The following is a 19,406-nucleotide window of genomic DNA, read 5'->3' on the forward strand; positions in this document are numbered from 1 at the left end:
TATGAAATGCTGCAGTGGCTGGCCAGTCCCACATTGTGAGGCCACACTTGATAATCTTTGACAGGTCATGGCAATTGGGAAACATAAACGAGGACTAGAGAAAAGCAAATGTGACTCCTATCCTTAAGAAGGGCAAGGAGGACAATGCTGGGGACTACAGGCCACTTAGCCTTACCTCCAACCCTGGTAAGGTGGTGGAGCCTGGAAATCATTTCCAGACATGGAGGACAAGGTGATGAGGATAGCCAGCATGGGTTTACTAAAGGGAAGTCACACTTGACCAGTCCGATAACCTTCTACAGTGAAATGACTGGCCAGGTAGATAAGAGGAGAACAGTGGATATAGTCTGCTTGGACTTCAGTAAAGCTTTCAACACTCTTTCCCGTAAGATCCTCATAGAGAAGCTGATGAAGTATGGGCTGGATAAGCAGACAGTGAGGTGGATTGAAAACTGGCTGAAAAACTGCACCCAGACTGGCAATCAGTGGCACAAAGGCTAGTCGGAAGCCAGTAACTAGCGGTGTACAGCAGGGATCAGTATTGGGTCCAGTCCTGTTCAAGACCTTCAGTAATGATCTGGATGGTGGGGCTGAGCATGCCCTCTGCAAGTCTGCAGATGACACAACTGGATGGAGCTGCTGCTGCACCAGAGGGTCATGCTGCCATCCAGAGGGACCTTGACAGGCTGGAGAAATGGGCTGACAGGAACCTCATGCAGTTGAACAAGGGGAAGTGCAAAGTCCTGAACCCAGCGAGGGACAACCCCATGAACTAGTACATACATGCTGAGGGCCAGACAGCTGGAAAGCAGCTTTATCTAAGCTGTAAAGTGCCTTTACCACATAAAAGTGCCAGGGGCCCTTTTTGGAGGGAAGCAGATAGCAGTGGTGGGGTTCAGCTACCTTAGTTCAAATACTGCAAAGTTTTGACAGACTAAAAACTTACTACCTCATAAGTTCAAGCTGTTTGGCCCCAAGTTTAAGACAATATGCAAAATAGATTACATTATTATGTTTCATCTGTAAATTAATTTCACCACCTTTTTCTTAACTCAGAAGCTCTTCCACAAAAACTAAAGAAACTTTTCTTCCTCGTTTCTAACATTAATTTACTATAATGTAAAGAACTCACAATTCATCCAATTTTATTCTATTGCTGCTTCATCAGAGATACATACAAGCAGGAGGGGTGCTAACAATCAGAACAGACGGGGAAGAAGGTGAAAGATATAAGAGGAAGAAAAGCAGAAAAAGAAGAGGATGAAAAAAAGGGGTGAGGGGAAGTGAAAATGAAAACAGGGCAAGAGAACAGTTGTTATGAAAATGTATACAGCATTTCTATCAGATTTTAATTCTAAAAGAGATCAGAATTGCAGACTTCATTCAACTGAACTAAATCCAAAACATTTACTTCACTGCCGTTTCTCAAGCATGGACCCAGAGTCCTCAAAAAGACACCTTCTTAAAAACAAGACCGCCACCAAGAATGACCTCATTGCTTTGCTGTGAAAACGAATGGCAAATATATTTTAATCTCACTTTTGCTCTTAGTTTATCATCTTACCCAAGAAACGGCTCAATCTATAACTATGGAGACATTCAGTACTAAGTTTGATGGAGATCATCTGGCTGCTGCACCATACGTTTTCTAGCTGTAGGATTTCAAGCAAAGGAGGTGCTCATCATTTCAGACATAGTACTGAAAGTGCAAATCAGCAAAATTCAAGCAAGAAATAAATATATGTTTAAAACAAAGAAACAGAACTGAGAATAACTAGCCATTGGGACAGTGCACCAATCTGGTCACTGAACTGCTAATCACTTTGAGTCTTTAAATCAAGACTGGTTGCCTATGGAAGCTGGGCCACTAATAATCAAGCAATAGCTGTATGAAGGGGGAAAAAAAATCTTAGGAAAAAAAACAGTATTGCAAAAAATGTTCAGGAGACCTGAAGCATCTCGGGAAATAAACCTTCTGTGTTATTAAATAATGGAAGCGGCAATAACAACTTTAAATACAAATCCTTCTCCCCAGATGAGGGTGTAAAGGAAAAATTTTATTTTGCTCACAAGGAAAAAAAAAAAAATCATACAAAATATTTTTATTCTGACCTAAAAACAAAAATAAAAATGAAGTTTTGTATTAATGATGGCACAATAGAACCTGCTAACTTTATTCCGAAAGCATATGTAAGAGTTCATTTGCACTCATTTTTATTGCACTTTTAAAAAGAAGCGATAAAAAAACCCAACAGTGCAACTTCACTGACTATGTCATTTAATTAGAACTGGGTTTAATGTGGAAAACTGTTTTGACAAAGTTGTGACAAGTTAAACCTGAAGGAAGTCTCAATAGCAAATACAATTAAGAAAAGAAAGTGATAGTCTATCAGCGAGGGGGGAAAAAAGGACATTCTATGTTTGTGCCAATAAGGACAGGATTTTCTTTTCCCTTAAATTTTGCAGTTGCTAAACTAAAAAACCCAAACAAACTAAAAAAACCACTAAAACCACAATGACTGCCACAAACCACCTCATATCATGAAAGTGACCACACCAAGGTGCTCCTGCAAGGTTCACAACTGAGTTTTGAGGAGAGTCCGAATTCTGTCCGCTTGAGTATCACAAACCATGGGAAGGAAAACTGCAACATCAAAACTGGTAGTATGTGAGCGCGTGGAGGGAGTTCTCGTCCTTTCTTCTCATGACAGCAGTCCACGCCCCTATGCCCTCAGAAGGGATGCCCGACCCAACCGCTCCACAGTCCAGCCCACCAGATGCCTGCACATACACCTGCATGTCTCCAATTTAGGATCCCTCCCCTACGCGCATCCCACATCATCACCAGCCTCGGAGCATGGAGGGTGGATACCCAGGCACCTCTCCTCAGATGCACTGCTGGCATGCCCTTGGCCAGTGCTGTGGATTCGGGCTTGGCAGATCCCATGAGGAGGCTGAAGCATCGCTGTGCACAGCATCACATTCAGCTCCCCGCACTGCCAGCTCACCAGACACTCACCCGCGTGTTACAGAGTAAGGAGCTGTCACCCCATATCACTGTGCCCTCCAGTGGGGCACATGCTCCATTTTGGGCACCTTTAACCTGATCCAAGCGCATATGCAATGGGCACTGTTACAACTTGCATTGCCTCCTCTCTGTATTAAAATGGTAACTTTTTTTTTTTCAGCCTATAACTTTTCCATTTTAAAAACAAAGAGATTTTCCTCTACGGAGTACGTCCTCTTCCCGATTACAGCAGTCTCTTTTCGCAAGTAAGAAGTCAGTAAAGACATTACAGGTTAACACCAGAAAAAGTTCACCTTTACCTAAATTCTCCTATCACCAGATAAGGTCACAATAAACTATTTCTGGGTCAGTCCAAAGGTTCTTCTTTATCCTGGAACACATGCTGCTTCTAATCCCTGGTCTCATTATAGCCAACAACACATACATAGGCTTAAATAACCTGCATTACATAATTGGAGAGATACTGTGCTAATAATTTCCTGCAGAAGCACCAAGGAAACGTACCCATTAAGAATGAGCGACACACATCATCTCATCATCAGAGCAAATTGAATAGCAGGACAAATGTGTAATTGGCAATATTTTGTGTAGCACAGCTGAAACAAAAAATATAATTGTGTCACTTGCCTAATCTTCCTAGGGCAAGCCGCAATCTTCTCTAGTTCAAGCCCCGTATGCACAAGGATGACCTGAGCCTGGCAGCGCTCCTGCAGCAAGTTTGACTTTCATCTTTGACAGGCAGCAAGGCTGAAGAGATTAATGGGTCTGTCTGCAGGCTGCCTGGTTGGTGGTGCCGCCTGCATGTGAATGCTGGCCCACAGGGGTGCCTACCCACACTGCAACCCCTCGTCAACCCTTTACCCTCCCCTCCCACATCAGTGTGTAACCGAGCCGCACGGCCAGCGCTGTCACGATGCTCAGACCAGGCACACCTCGCAGCTGAGCCCTGCCATGCCCCACCCAGCTGCTAACACCTCTGGACACATGTGTACAGCACAACGGTGTCGCTCAGCCCCACAGTCCCCCTGTGGGTGGGAAGAGGGTGGGCAAAAGGCAGCTAGCCTGGACATCTGGCACATGAGCTTACAGGCAGGTAAGGTCAGGGTGCTGTGCCACAGTGCTGCATGGGTTAGTACATCAGCTTTTGGTTTTATGTTTGTAAATTTAATTGCTCACCAGGATATGAAAATATTAGTTGAGGAAAGCAGTATGGCTGAGCAATATGTTACTAACAGTAGCACATACTACAAGTATCAGTCTGAGATCAGTTACTGCACCTACACAGCAGAAACAAAGACTGAAGGCATCTCATGCTTGCTTTATATGGAAACCAGTTTCTTTGCTGGTCCTGGCTGTTTAATGACAAAACACACATTCATTCTTTCCCTGGGTTCTTCGCCTTTCCTATGCCCTGCCCTAACAGAAATTCCTCTTCACTGCATAACATTGTATTCCATCTGGGTTTTATTGCCTATAATAATCTTTCAATTCCTTGACCTTTCCTTAACCCAATTTTTCCAGATCCCAAATCTAATTTCTTACAAATCATTAATTTAGAAAATCAGAGTACATTCCCATCAAAAATACTAACATGTTACTGTTAGCTGTTGAAAACACAGCAAACCCTTCTTCAGCATGAAGATTCAGGCAACAAGCTAACATTTGTAGAGAGTCTTACAAAGTTTTGCCATACTATAAAAACAAACAAACAAAAAAACCCCACCACACCCTAACATTTTCTAATATTTTTCACCAAATTAAATGCAAAGGCTTTCACCTCATTCCAACATCACCTGCAAGTTATCAGAGTAAGTAGGCAATGGAGTATATTTTCACCAGGTTGAGCTCACTTACGGGCAGCCCCCTTCTAAGGGACACATTTGCCTCATTACCCCTGCCTTTACACCTACCAAGCTTTGGCTAAAGGATAGGGACCAAAAATGTTTAAGCCCAGATGAACCATTTGTGGGTTCCATAAATTTACTATCTATGGTTTTGCCATGCCATCAAATATTAATAAATGCTTTTAGGTTATCCCAAGTGTAGAGACAATTTAGAAGTATAAACCTACTAAAAGATGTTCCCTTAAAAAGCTTTCATTCCACATCTTTTATTCCACATGAATTCCTGCCACTGGGAGGGACTGGGGATTGAAATACTACATGCCTATCTAAAACATAAAACTGGGAAAACTTAAAAATATGTGCTTTATTAGTGCCTTCAAACTCCATGGGCAATCCCAGCAAAGTACAGGCCCGTGGATGAACACAGCGGATGTACAGTGACAGAAATTTGATTACCAGGGAGAAGGACACATATATAGGTCAACCAGAATCTCATATACCATCAGAAATATTCATATAGACAAAAGAAGCAACTACTTATTATGCAGTTTACATATATAGATGTCAGAAGGGATGTTAGATACCTTACTATGATTTACAAACTATTATTATACCGTTACGCTGTTGCATTACGAAGGTGAGGTGTTACATTGTGATATAATGATTATATATTATACCTAACATCTTAATAGAGAGCTTTAAGTACATCCATTACTTTGAATGCCCAAGTTTCATTAATCTTTGAACAACAGAATTAACAGCAAAATTTATCAAAAACTTAGCTTCAGTTGAATGCAGGACATGGACAAAAATTGCTGGAGCTACAAAGTGCCAGAAAAGAATGTACGCTAGTGACTTGTCTTAAAAAGAATATTACAACTTTTAATATTAATTTAAGTAGAACTTCTATATTTGTCCTGATGTTAATGCTCAGCACTCACATTAGTTTTAGGGTACTGTATTTTACCCTGATGAACACATATATTAAAGATTGATTTTAAGGGAGATATTAACATAACATTTACTGCTATTTTAAAACTGAAGTTGAGACTCAACAGAATGGAGAAGGATGGGGGCATGTTTCCAAGATGTAAAATGATCTTAGCAGGACAGCTTTTGAGTGATAATTTTACTACATATAGTTTTAAGACATAATTTTTTGTTACCAATTTTTTGTTAGTCTTCAAGAACACTTCCACAGACCCCTGCAGCATCTGTGCTCTTTACAGGATGCAAGAAGGGAGATTCAGGCTGTTGCAGGTTCTCTCAGTGTACAACAAATAGTCATATCAGGGACAGTGAAATTACAAAACAGTTGAGGGCTGATTAGGGAACCAGTGCAGATGTAAAACTGGGAATATTTTAGGGTAAAAATCAACCGCTACCTTAACACGCACTGATGAACTGCTTATGTGATTACGATGTCAGACAATACAGCGATACAGGCAAATTTTCCACCCTATTTCCTGAGGTTATATATTCATTCCTGCATTAAAAAGGTGAGCCCCAATGCCACGATATGTGTTGTAATTATTACAAGTGCACTGATGCATAAACCAAAACAGTATATTTACATTCTACTAAGCGAAATGAGTGTTTGCCCTTGCATTTCAAACAGCTGTGTAAAAATAGGTATTAATTGTTATAAAAACAAGAGTTGATTCTTTTACAACAAATGATTGAAAGAAAGCAAAGGACAATATTTTATCAAACAACTTTCATGTATATTTAGTATCATATACAGGAAAATTAAATCAGGTGTCAAAAGGTGCCAAGCAAATCCCATACAGAACTAAAATAAAACGGTCAATGATTCATTTTTTACTCTATGATGTTCTATGGAAGAAAATACACCTAATTTTTGATCAATTATGTTTGTATCTGATGCACAGAAGTCAATGGAGAGATAAACGCTGTCCTCCTCCAAGCATAATTGTATCAGAGAGGTACACACTGAAGAAGTCAGAGAGATGTTTAAGTTGAAGCATAATACCGGTATAAGAACAAAGCTGGCTGTGAAAATAGTTGGGGTGGAAATTTAGAAAATTGTTTTAAAGCCAAAATAAAGCCAGTTCTCTCCATACAACTAAAGGGACAAACAACCCAAACAGTAAATTCAAGAGAAAGATTACATGATGATAACATGATTGCCTGCTGTCACAGAGGGCTGGAGCTGAAGAAATGGGAATTATCTCCAGTTTCATGTTCTCACAAATGTCACACAAGAATATGACACCAGTCACAAGTAAAACAACCACACAAAAGCTAACCTCTACATTTAAATCAAACTAAAGGAACCTTTATAAAACTCAGTAAGCCCAAGGAGGAAACATTTTAGGGCTAGGGATATAGTCCGTACCATACTACTCTCTGTACCAAGTAAGCTAGGTTCAGACAAACGTTTCACTACCAGAAGAACTAAACCACAAGTATGCTGACATACTTCGCTGAAGGAAAACAGAGCAAATGAACAAACAAAAGGAAATGGGCAATGAATACATTTCATCTCCAAGATCCCAGAAGGTTAATGCAGTCTGGCCTATGCTGAACCTATTTCTGAATACACAATAGCATGCAATCAACATACAATGATCTCCTAGGCTGCAGCTAGAACCTGCACAACTGCTTGCTGGAAATCTGCCTGACGTATAACAGCCTCACATTAAAGCTGTGAATAAAATTACTCAAGAGGCATTAGGAGCTCTGTTCACTGCCTATGGAAGAGCCCCAAGCCAGAACAGCAAAAATAACTTCTCCAAGCTTTTATGCTGCCGCAAGACCTAAGGTCAAGAACAGGAGGACTAACATACCAACCTTAGGTAGTATTTAGCAGATAAACATCTTTTTTTCAATGAAGCATGGAGCAGAAATCTCAGCTATAATCTAGTTTTTCTCCCACACAGTAACAGAATCTGCCTTCCTATTAGCAGTCAGCTCCTCCCCTTTAGTCCAGCAGCTCCTGTGGATGCAATTAGTACAGAGAATATTCACCTTCACCCCTTAGAGAAAAGTCCAATTCAATACGATTTTACCTTATATTACCCAGAGGTCATCTTACCTCTCCATAAACAGAATGTGGTGTTAAGGGCGGGAAAAAAACTAAAACCCAAAACATAATGGGGATGGAATTTATATCAGTGATTAGAAGTCTGGGTAGAGACTTTAACAAAAGTCTCCAGTATCTCCAGGCGTTCAAGGTTTTCTATATACAATGCTTGAACTGTACTAAACAGATCCGGTGAGAAAATAAAATGGTAAAACGTACTTTTTAGTAATTTTTTTCTGAAATCTTCACATCATTCTGTTTATTCCTATACTTATCCCCAGCTTCTCAAGTGCTTTGATTTAATTTGGTCAAATCTTCATCCATTCTGATTTTATTCACCCCATTTCATGTTTGTTATAGAATTTTAGTCTGGACTACTCAGTTTGTACACTGTCCTCAGAACATTTTTGATTTGCCATCCTCACTTTGAAGTTTCTGGTTAAAATCTAGAAAATATTCACAGGACATTTTTCTGATTTCGGTCCTGATCTGCCAGCCTATCCCAGTGTAACCAGCATGCTGTTTCAGTCTGCTGGAAGATTCTCCTATGAAACTTAGCAATATCACAGTGCTTCTTATTAACAGAAAGATTTCAACATACAACTACAAATCGCTGGTTACACCCATTTTGAAAATATCCCACTTGGAGACTCACTATATTAGAACTACTTGACTAGATTTACAAGACTGATGAACATTAGATTGTGTAAACTACACAGGCTGACTCCCATTTTGAAATAGAGCTAATCAGACATTATTCTTGAACCCAAGAGTAAACACACCAGCTCTGTAACTAGGGTGCTCACTAGGGTTGCAAACAAATTTGTAACAATTCAACTACTACATGATTTTGTATACTATATAGGTTATTCTTCAATGAAGAGTTCTTTCTCCTGTATTTTTCCTCATTAGAAAAAAAAACAAAACAAAACACAACACACCAACAACAACAACCAACCCTACCCATCACGCAATCAGAAGAATTATTATATGAGGGGAAAACTATTCCCTAGCCAGTTTATCACATAATAAAACCAGCATCACAGTGCAGGCTGTTGGTACACTGGCCCTTCAACAGATGACCTGAAGTGGTACTACCTCTCAAGAGATGCTTTTTCAGCTTTTCATGCACTAGGTAGCAATAGTGGCTTATATGATTGTCAGGGGATATATTAAAGCAACTGTTGAACTAGATAAACATACAGGGTAACTCACCATTAGTGACATTTCTTTTACTAGCCACAAAACAGAATATTTCTATCATTAATACACGATCCATGAGTCTATAATACAGTCTTGGAAAAAATGCTAAAATCTCAGACCTCAAAATAACAAAATAAGTCCTTGGAATTAAAAGCCTTAACAGATCAGATGAGAGTGGAACGAAGCCTAACAGTAAAGAGCTTTTATTCTTTAGCACTTGTCTTCCAGTACACCTTTAGCCTCAATTTAATTTTAAAACCTTGTTCCCCCCACCCCACCCCCACTCCTTGCCTGATTCTTTTATAAGATGAAAATTAGGCTCTCCGGGTCTGCACAAAAATGTACCTGAAATGAGGAGCCAGGGGTGGGGGGGAGACAAAAAATATAATCAAAATGCTTTTCCATCGAATGCTTCATCAGAAATGCATACTCACGAGCTCTTCTCCGGAAACTCACAACAGAAGAAGGTGGAAGAGGCTTATCAAATCATTAAATGTCGATTTGCACATCTGGCCTGTTGAGCATCAAGGACTTCCATGTATCATAAAGAGACAGCATAAGACTTAATTCAAATGAAAACCAGAATATTAACATTTTTTGCATCAAGTTTCTAAAAGTTATAGCAAAATTATATAAATCCATTTTAAGAATACTAAAACTCCTCAATACATATAAACAGGTCTCACTGTTTTGTAAGGTCATAGAGGACAGAACCATTGGTCGAGGCATTCACTCTTGCTGCTAATCCAGCATCCCCAGAAAGCAGTGAGTAACTAATCTGGTAAAACACATGCAGAAGCAATGAATGTGCAATTAAAATATTTTTTTTGGAATATCGGTGACTAGTTAGTGCAAGACCTCTGGAGACCTTAGAAGGATTCTAATACCAGAGAGCAGGCTGGGAACAACCCAGGCCTTTCTCTCACCTTTATCTTTGATGAGCTGGTACCAAATGACTTCTTTTATATTAAAAGCTGTATTATTCTCAGGAAGTCTCATTTTATGATTCAGACACCAAAATCTAAGAGTCTAACTCCCTCCAAAGCCTACTGACTAGTTAATTAGCTCTCCAGTGCAGCTGACCTCCTCAGGGTGGGTGGAGGAGAGAAGGAAAGATGGGGAAAGAACTCAGCTGCCTGAAGGTCATCACCTAGTGCTCTGTAAGACACCCAACACAGAGCTGGCCAGTAAGTACAAGACCTACAGGAGGACCCATGCCTACTAGGACAGCCGCTCATGGTGAGGTGGGATATGCCACAGAACTCAAAGGAACACTAACCATCTAGGTTTAGGCAACTGAATCCCTATAGCTTGAAGTCTACCTCACGATGGGCTCAGTACCTCTCTGGTCCCCACTGGCTATAATGGCTGGCTGTCCACAGACTACAATCAGAGCTTGCCACCTAACTAACTAGCCACTGTACAGTCACATACAGACAGACAGCTAAATGTCTTTTAATTTTAATCTCAAATTAGCTATCACTCCTTCCTTACTGTTGGCTTTGTTTAATTATACCACCGTATCACCATATGGTCTACGGAACCTGTTACCTAACTTTTTAAATATGTGATCTTAAATAAAAAGACATAGATGCAAGTGGCCAAATATCTACCTGCCAGTCACCCTACAGAAAACATCAGGAAATAAATGTCCACCCCTTGGGAAAGCAATAGAAAAACTATTGCCTATTTATCTGGTACTAAAATTTCTCCTGGAGTATACGTGTCCGTACGCTAATCACTCACTGCCCTTAAGACAATTGTATAAATAACTTTGTGGTGTACGAGGCATGGTCTCTGCAAGGATTGTGAAGCAAAGACATTTATTGTTAGTTAGTTACAGCTTTTGTAAGTTCGTACTTTGTACGCGCGCTGCTAAAAGCTTTACTATTGGTCAAACTCTACTGTCCATATGCCCAGCCGCTGTTCACTATAGGCTACTCTGCTGTTCACACTGTCTCCTTATCTTCTAGAGGTGAGATCACATTCCTCTTTTGTTTCTGTCTCATCCAGGTTTCTTCTCATACTCCCTTAAAGTTATTTGCCTCTTTGGTGGAGGATCACAGCTGCACATAGTCAAAGCAAGGCCACAGCTGCACATTATCAGTGTCGAAACAACCCACTGTCTCGGTTCCCTACATAACTTCATCTTGTTTTCCTAGGTATCACAGTGATGCATGCCTCCCTGTATCAGATGCTGCTGCTCTGATTCCATCTCTGCTAATTTTGGTCTCCTCTTGGCATTATTCCAGTGGAGTTCAAATAAAACTTTTGTTTCACGCCACATTCAATGTATCTCACTTGCAACCATCCACAGATGTAAACATATATGTATTTTGCATATGCTATAGTGATAGTTCCCAGTGAACAGGAAAATTGCATAGCAGAAGCTGAAAAACAAAACAGGAGACTATTTACTGAAAGGAAAAGCAGTAATTTGAAGCAATTAGGCCATATTTTGTGCTTGAGAAAAGAGTCATCAGCATACAGACACTACATACACGTCTTTAAACTTGAGGAAAATAAACAGAAAGGCAGAAAAACATAGATCGATGGAGAAATAAATACATTCTTAACTGCAGCACCCTTGAAATTATTAAAAGTAAGACACAGGAGTAGAGGGGGTAAAAAAATCAGCATCGAGGATATCAGCATCATGAATTACTTATAAGCAGACATATTTCCAGCATTCAAGGTCTTCCAGAACAGCCAACTGAGCTCAGGTATGTTTGGGTATTAAGAGTAATATGCAAGGTGGTACCACTGAGCAGAGGAAGCACAGGCCTGCTAGTTCTATGGCCCTTAATCTGCCCAGTTTCCACTGCATTCATCATGACTGAGTCCAACACAAACAGTTTCACAAGGTCAAAAATAAAGAGAAAAAACCCTCATCAGTAATACCAAGGAGCCAGTTAGGGCCAGAGGAAAGGAATGAATCATCTTTCGTTACTCTTGAGGAAATGGCGTATTATAATTAATGGGGAAAACTGCATCTATTTCATGCATATAACATGAATGCTAAGGGAATCAAGAAGTTTTTGACAAATTGGACATCGCACACAACATACTTATTAATTAATAAATTAAAAATACATTCTGTTACCTTATCAAAGGAAACTTTTTTTTGTTTCTGTCTCTCTCCACAAACCTTTTTTTTCTCTTATCACCAAAGTTTTTTTTTAAAAAAAGTGTTCACATTTTTGAAGGAAAATCATAAAAGACTTCACATCCATCTTAAACCATCATGCGCCTCTGCATTTCAGATTGAGTTGAAATTTCTAATTGAAATGATTTTTTCATGAGTTAAACTATAAAGGAGAAATAAGTGATACATTTAAATTATTTATTCATCTTATTTATAATTAATTAGGTTTTTCTCTGTGCACAGTCAGGCTATACTAGAGTGTTTGATTTTTTAAAACTTCTCTATCATCAGGCAACAATGGATGACTGCTTTTCTCATGTCACTCTTGTTTTAGTTTGCTCTAGAGATTCAGACAACTCCCATTCACATCCTGGTCAGCTTTAATGCATTAACCCTCTCAAGTCACAAATGACAGCTAGAACCTTTCAGGGAGAGGTGTTAGGCAGAGCTGTGTGCCAGACTGCGTGTGTACAAGCTGCTCTAGGTGTAGAGGTGAGGAAGGCAAGGTTGGGATCAATCCCAGTCAAACTTAAGCCTTTCCTCCTCATCTCCACCAAAGGACAAGAGGAGAAAGTTGTACTAAGGTGAACAGACCCCGGGACACTTCTGGGTTTGAGCAAGGTGAGCAATTTCTTCTCTTCACCTAAGGAGCGAAAATAAAGGAAAGAGGGGAAACTGCTTACAAAAAGCATAGGAGGCAATAACTTCTGAGGGAAAACGGGAACAAGCTCTTTGAGACTGTTATTCTCCCAAGACAGTGCCTGAGGGATTGCTCCATTCCACACCACACGCAATGGGAGAAGCAGCAGAACTTCCCCACGTGGAGCAGACGGGCCTGGGAGGCAGCACCGGGAGCTGCTCCTCACAGCTGCCTTTACCAACCCACCCTCAGCACAGCCCCAGCACTAGGTACCACCTTTGCCCTACCGTATTTGTCCTAGCTGGAAGGAAATAGGGAGAAGGGGTTTTTTTTGCACACTGGTGTTGACAGAATAACTGGCGGGAGGGGCAGTTTAATCCCAGAAGGGCCACCTTGGGGGAAAAAAAACAACAACAACAATAAAACAAACAAAAAACACATTTACCTTTTGCCCCCAGATAAAAATATGAGCTTCAAAATCCTACGTTAAAAAAAAAAGAGGAGTATTTTTACACTTAAAAACAAGAGGTCATGTTTTTAAGATTTGTTCCCTGGTCTCAAGGATTAGAAACATCCCCCCTTTTAAACAAATGATGACAAGCACATGTAATCACAGTCCTCCACACACAGGTGGGCCTTTTCAAGGAGAAGAAAAAGTATCATGCTGTACAATAAAATCCAGGGCATCTTATAAAGGCTTATTTCGTAAGAGACAAGTAAAAGGTGCTGATATTTATGGAGAAGAGAAATGTTAAGAAAAAAAAACAAAACAAACAAAAAAACACCAAAAAACTTAGGACTCTATAATTTTCACAAATGTATCATTTTTAAAGAAGGGTTTAGAAATTGTTAAACCTCATTTTCTCTGTAGGAGTCCAGTAACAGTGCAACAGAAGCTGCATTTCTCCTGCATAAATCACTGAATGTGAGGTTTCAAGAAAGTGGCAAATACTGCAAAGCTAGTAAGATACCACCATGCAGTAACACCCTAGTTTTCATATAGAAATACTTTCAGGTTTTCTACAACAATGCCATGCCTAAATTTTACAATTCACTTAAAACCAGTAAGACTTTATTTTGAAGAATAATGCAAAAGTGTATTAAAATCTGCACCATCGAAGGCAGGGAGGGGCAGGTTTTTATGATAACCATTAAAAAACAACAACAAAGATAGCCATATCTTCTAGAAGCTAAAGATTATATCTCAAGAAATACCAAGTTTTACAAAACAGCAAGAGGAGCTACAAAACAACCCAAGAGAAGAGGAACAGGAAGGGGCAGCAAAGATACGCATCTCCAGCAGTGCTCACTGGGCTGGCACCTGCTATTTCCCTCTTTGCACCGGGAGGTAAACCATGCACGTTACTGCTCCGAGGAAATATGGGAGGTAAACCATGCACGTTACTGCTCCGAGGAAATATGGGAGGTAAACCATGCACGTTACTGCTCCGAGGAAATATGCCTACCAGTCATATAGGACTAACGCATGAGGTGTGATGGAAGGTACAATACACTCTGCTGCAAGCACAGGGTGAAGGGAAAGGGCTCGCCAGCAAGCACGATTGTGGTGAACAGAAGGACGGTTGGGTTGCTGCAAGGACGGAGAGAGTAGGACTGAGGTGCTTGATCCTAGATCAGCTGAGCAGAGGGGAAAGCAGCAGCAGCAGCCCTGTGAAGCAGCCTGCAGGCTGGTATCCCAGTTTAGCTGGAAGGTGTCCATCGCAGCCCCAGACAGTACACTGAGCTCTGGAGGGCAGAGCTTTACATAAGAATTGTGAAAAACGGGGTTCAGTTCAGGGGGCTCTGCTTTGTATTTGCCCAGATGGCAGCAAGCCCAGATGGACTCTGGCAGCACAAACCCAGCAAACGGCCATGATAACCTGAGCACTCCCTATATGCCATCCCTCTGATGCCCTCAAATTACTCTCCGTCCTGTGAGAAATTTGCTCCTTTTCATCTGCTGCATTCAAACAACAGCTATCCACAACATACCACTTCTGCATTGGTTCTGTAAAACCACACATCCTCAGTCCTCACCCCTGCCACAATCTGCCATCATTCCTGCAAGACCGCCACGGCCCCAGGACCCGATCTAATAGGAAGCATTTCACAGCAAACCTCCTGCAGCTCTCTCTCTTGCTGCTGGCTCCGCTCCTCACCATGGCTGCAGCTCTCCAGCACGTCAGAGCTCATACACCTCCCCAGCACCAGGGATCACTAAGTCCTCCTGAGGTTTGAAGCCCTGACTGTTGCTGCCCACAAAGGCTCACTGCACCATTACCTCACACATAGTGGTATTTAAAAAAAAATAAAAAATTTACAAACCTCACCCCTCCCCAAAACACAAGAGAGAGTGCACAAGCTCAGTTATATATACCTTACCATCACCACCTCTTTAATATATCTCCCAAACACATCCTGAAAGTACAGTGAATCAGTCAAGTGTCAGGGTGCCAAAAGTCAGCAGCCAAACTAAATATAAAATGAAGGACAATGAAAATAGATCACTTCAGATCTGGGGGCCCACCTTTCCTCCACAGTGTGTGTTTTACTGGCACAGCTAGCTCAGAATTTTTAGCAACCATGAAACATGAGGGACCCAGCTCTGCGGGACACAACTAACTCTGAACCCAAGGTGAGCTATATGCCATACTGCCATACCTGAAATGCAAGAACAGTTCAATTCTTCTATAAGATAAATATGATTTTCAGCCCTTCTATGCAAAGCTGCTATATTGTACTGTTTATTTCTAATGTGAAAGTTATACAGAATTGCATGTGGTTCTTCCTCCCCTTAGGGGGGGTCTATTTCACCTTTTGATGTAATCTTGTTTGATGTTTCCCTCACCATATTAGAAATGTTTTCAAAGCAGACAATCTCCTATTGAATCTTCCTCCTAAAATAAAGGCTTATTGCAGTTGATGATTTATGTAGGTCAAGAATAGTTTCACATATCCTCATGTAAATAAGACTTGAAGCAAACAACCCATAGGGATTCCCGTGCCCTCAGGTACTACCATGTCTTAATTTGGTTGGTTACACAAACCCTACCTTTCCAAAAACAATTTTTGCTTTTCTTTGTTAGAAGCACAAACTTTCTTGTTCCATGGCCTAAGGGCTTCTTTTCTGTGTTTGTTTAGTTAAAAAGCTGTGGGTTTGGCAGTCTGCCTGGTGATGGTGTACAGCGCTGAAAGGATGTCAAGTGCTCTCCTATTATATGCAGGTATTTTTGTTGTCACAGATTTAGTGTTTGATTCTGAACCTCACATTCTACCAGCAGCTGCAAGAGCCACCCTGAAACACTGACGAGCACCACCCCCCTTTTTTTTTTTTTTTTTTTGGGGGGGGGGGGGGGCGGCTGTGGGGGAAGACTTACGCTTCCCTCTCTTACAGTGACTCCCTGGAAATTAGCCCTATATAGCGAATCAAGGGTTTGTATCAACTTGTACGTGATGCATGTAATCTTGTTGGCTACAAAGAGACGACTCAAGGTGATCAGCCACTCACGTTTGGCCTGAGCTTAACAAAAAAGAAAGGATGGAGGGCAGGATGGAAAGAATGCAAAAGAAGAAATTGTCTTGTGGTATTGGTACTGGGCTTCAACTTACATCACATTACGCTTCTCAGCTTTTAAAGACACTTTCAAACAGAAATAGACTAAAATAACACTGTACAACTGAGCAGTCATAAGCACTTGGAGACCCCTTGTCCAGCACCTTTCAGTGTTCAAATAGGCGGACACATCTTTGAAACTCAGAAAGCACCTGATCAAAACGTACATTAACTGCTGGGGCAAGATGAAATAGTGTCTAATGCTAATGCTAGCCTAGCAGATTGCCCTTGCAAACGTGATGCATTTTGAGGAATGACGAAACAGATAATAGCACTAACTAATAGAAGACTGTAAATCATACCAGAAAGAAAAACGTAATTTTTAACTCTGTTACGCAAGATTTATTTGACCTAGAGTTGACTTTCTAAGACTTGAAGATGATGTGTGGAATTCAGTCACTGTGTCTGAATACTGGACTCAAGAGTCTTACAGAGATAAATCTCCCTGTCAAAAAAATGTAAGAGAGAACTTTCCTTGGGTAAGGGGAGCAGGGGCAGGGGTGGAAGCCAATGTCCTTTTTGTCAGAAGAGAAAGGGGTAACAGCATCCCTAGCTTTTTTGATTATGGAACAAAATTTGCAAAACAGCCCATTGCTATTAAGCAAAAGCACCTGTAGAAAGAAAGGGACATCTCCCTCATGTCTGGACATCTTCACCAGAGAAGTTTAGAGGAAAAAGCCTTTTGGCTTGTTTGTTTGTTTTAATTAGATCATACAGTTGACCTGCAGTCAAATAGATACAGATGGGACCACAACTGGCAGATTTCAAGTCTTCTCACTGATTTTCAAGTGCTGAAAAACAGGGGATCCTTCATACTAGCTCAAATTCCATGGTTATAAGGAAAAGGGGAGGAAAGTATCGGGGAAGACAGGAATGAGATCACTCCCCAGCAAAAGTCAGTATTCCCTTCAGATCCTTCCCCGCCAGGTATATTCAAAATATCACAACACTCCTTGCAGTCATTTTCCTTACTTCTATTTAAGAGCTCAAGTCTCCATTGTTTTAAAGCCCAACAACATTTACAGCAAATCAGGAAAGTTTCCTTTGGAGAGATGATGTATTTTTGCAAGCACCTATGATGCAGTCATATTAGTGACACCTTTGGCTTCCTCAATGCCCAGTCTGGTCAAGAACCAGATTACGTGGTGAAAGGAGGCATTTTTCTTATCACCAGGGGCAACTTCCCTGTTTCCCTGCTTTTAGGGTGCACCCACAAAGGCACACAACCTACAGGCTGGGTGAAGAACACAAACATGGATGCAGAACAGTGACTTCCCATCAAACAGTAACAACTTCAGGTTACTAAACAGTCACTCTTCAAAAGAATCACAGGCTCCAGAAAAACCATCCATCCCTCATCCACCATCACTTTGACGTGATACTGCCTCTACAAATCACCTAATGTATATTTAAAACATTAAACTATTCAGATATATAAAACAGAGACTATTCTTCCACTGATAAATATGTTTAGCTCATCAACATTAACAGGAGCTCCAGGCAACATAATTACAGAACATAACTAATTTGGATAGGCCAACAGAAGAGCTACTGTGAATCAAAAGTACAGTTTAGTTTTACCCCATCTTCCCCTTCTCTCTGCAGCCATCCACATACAATTTTGCTACATTTTGAGACTCAGAATCTGCTTTTACTGGTATAAACTTAAGCATATTTTGCTTTTTTAAAAAGTATAAAAACATCAGCAATTTAGAAAAAATACACAATTTTGTTAAAAGTTTATAAATACTTCAACTCATTTTTTCCAAGTCTACCAAAGTATTTGTCAGAAACAAGGATCATACACATGAACATGCCACCAGAGACAGCACATACTTTTGAAACGTTCACATTAAAACACAAGCATATTTAAAAAATGCACATAATTATTTAGATGTGTCCAAGTTAATACCAAGCAGATGAAAAGTTGGAAGAAGATGTTGCATGCAAGCAATAGCAGAGTTTTGCTGATGGCAGCCACCATTGCCATGTCCTGCCTAGCTGGGAACAGTCTCACTGTGGCTGGCATCTCAGAACAGCAGCAAGCGGGTGGCCAGCATGGCCTGCCTCCTCCCTCAGAGCACCACAAGCCTGTGTGTTGGGGCTGGATCATCACCGACCAACCTGGTAACCCCAGCCAGACTGGTCAGCCGACCGGTGGGCATGAGAGCAACTGCTTCCATGACTCCCACTTCCCAGAATGGGTATCATGTCAGTTCTACATTTGCTGCTTAGGTGACAAGCATGTGGTTGCGAATTTTATCCAGTTTGTGGGTCAGAACTGATGACAGAATCATACAGCTGTAGCTGCAGAGGAAGGCAGAGTTAAGGACACAGAACACTCTCCCGTTCTGGCCCCAGGGAGCCAGGGTCGGGGAGATTTGATGTTACACCTGGAGAGAGACGAAGACACAAACGAGGTCAAATGCTGCCACTGAGGAAAGTTTAATGGAGCACAGTGTGGATAAGAAAAGAGCAATAGGAAAAGGAAGAAAGGCTAGAAAAAAAGGAAACCTAGCAAGCAGCTGGGACAGTAGAAGAGATGGTCACCCCCATGGATCCAGCCGTGGTTCACTGGTCCATAGTTTCCTTGTCTGCCGGTGGTGGGGGTCTCTGGATCGTGTGCTTACTGTTCGATGGCACAGTCTGCTATAGGGTACTCAGGGAGCCTGTCTTCCTGACAACAGCATATGCCATATGTCTGCGTATGCTCCCCATCTCTGCACGCTGGTTCCAAGGGGCACGCACAACAGCCTTCGTCATGGACTGTGCACGCCTCGGCAGGTTGAAGTGGTTGGGCGTGTCTGGACATGTCCCCCAAAACATTGTGGCCATTTCTTGACATTGGCCAACGTCTGGGTTTGGATGGCTGTTTGCCTCTCATCTG

At 41.1% G+C, this 19,406-nt stretch overlaps 1 protein-coding gene across 3 annotated transcripts in view; it reads right to left on the reverse strand.

The window, feature by feature from the left end:
* The window catches only part of DSCAM (DS cell adhesion molecule), a 439,842-nt gene that overhangs the window by 393,931 nt on the left and 26,505 nt on the right, over window positions 1-19,406 (reverse strand). The gene's annotated exons all lie outside the window — the stretch shown is intronic.

The sequence above is a fragment of the Falco rusticolus genome, chromosome 2 (assembly GCF_015220075.1).
Source record: "Falco rusticolus isolate bFalRus1 chromosome 2, bFalRus1.pri, whole genome shotgun sequence".
In the NCBI taxonomy this organism is placed as follows: domain Eukaryota; kingdom Metazoa; phylum Chordata; class Aves; order Falconiformes; family Falconidae; genus Falco; species Falco rusticolus.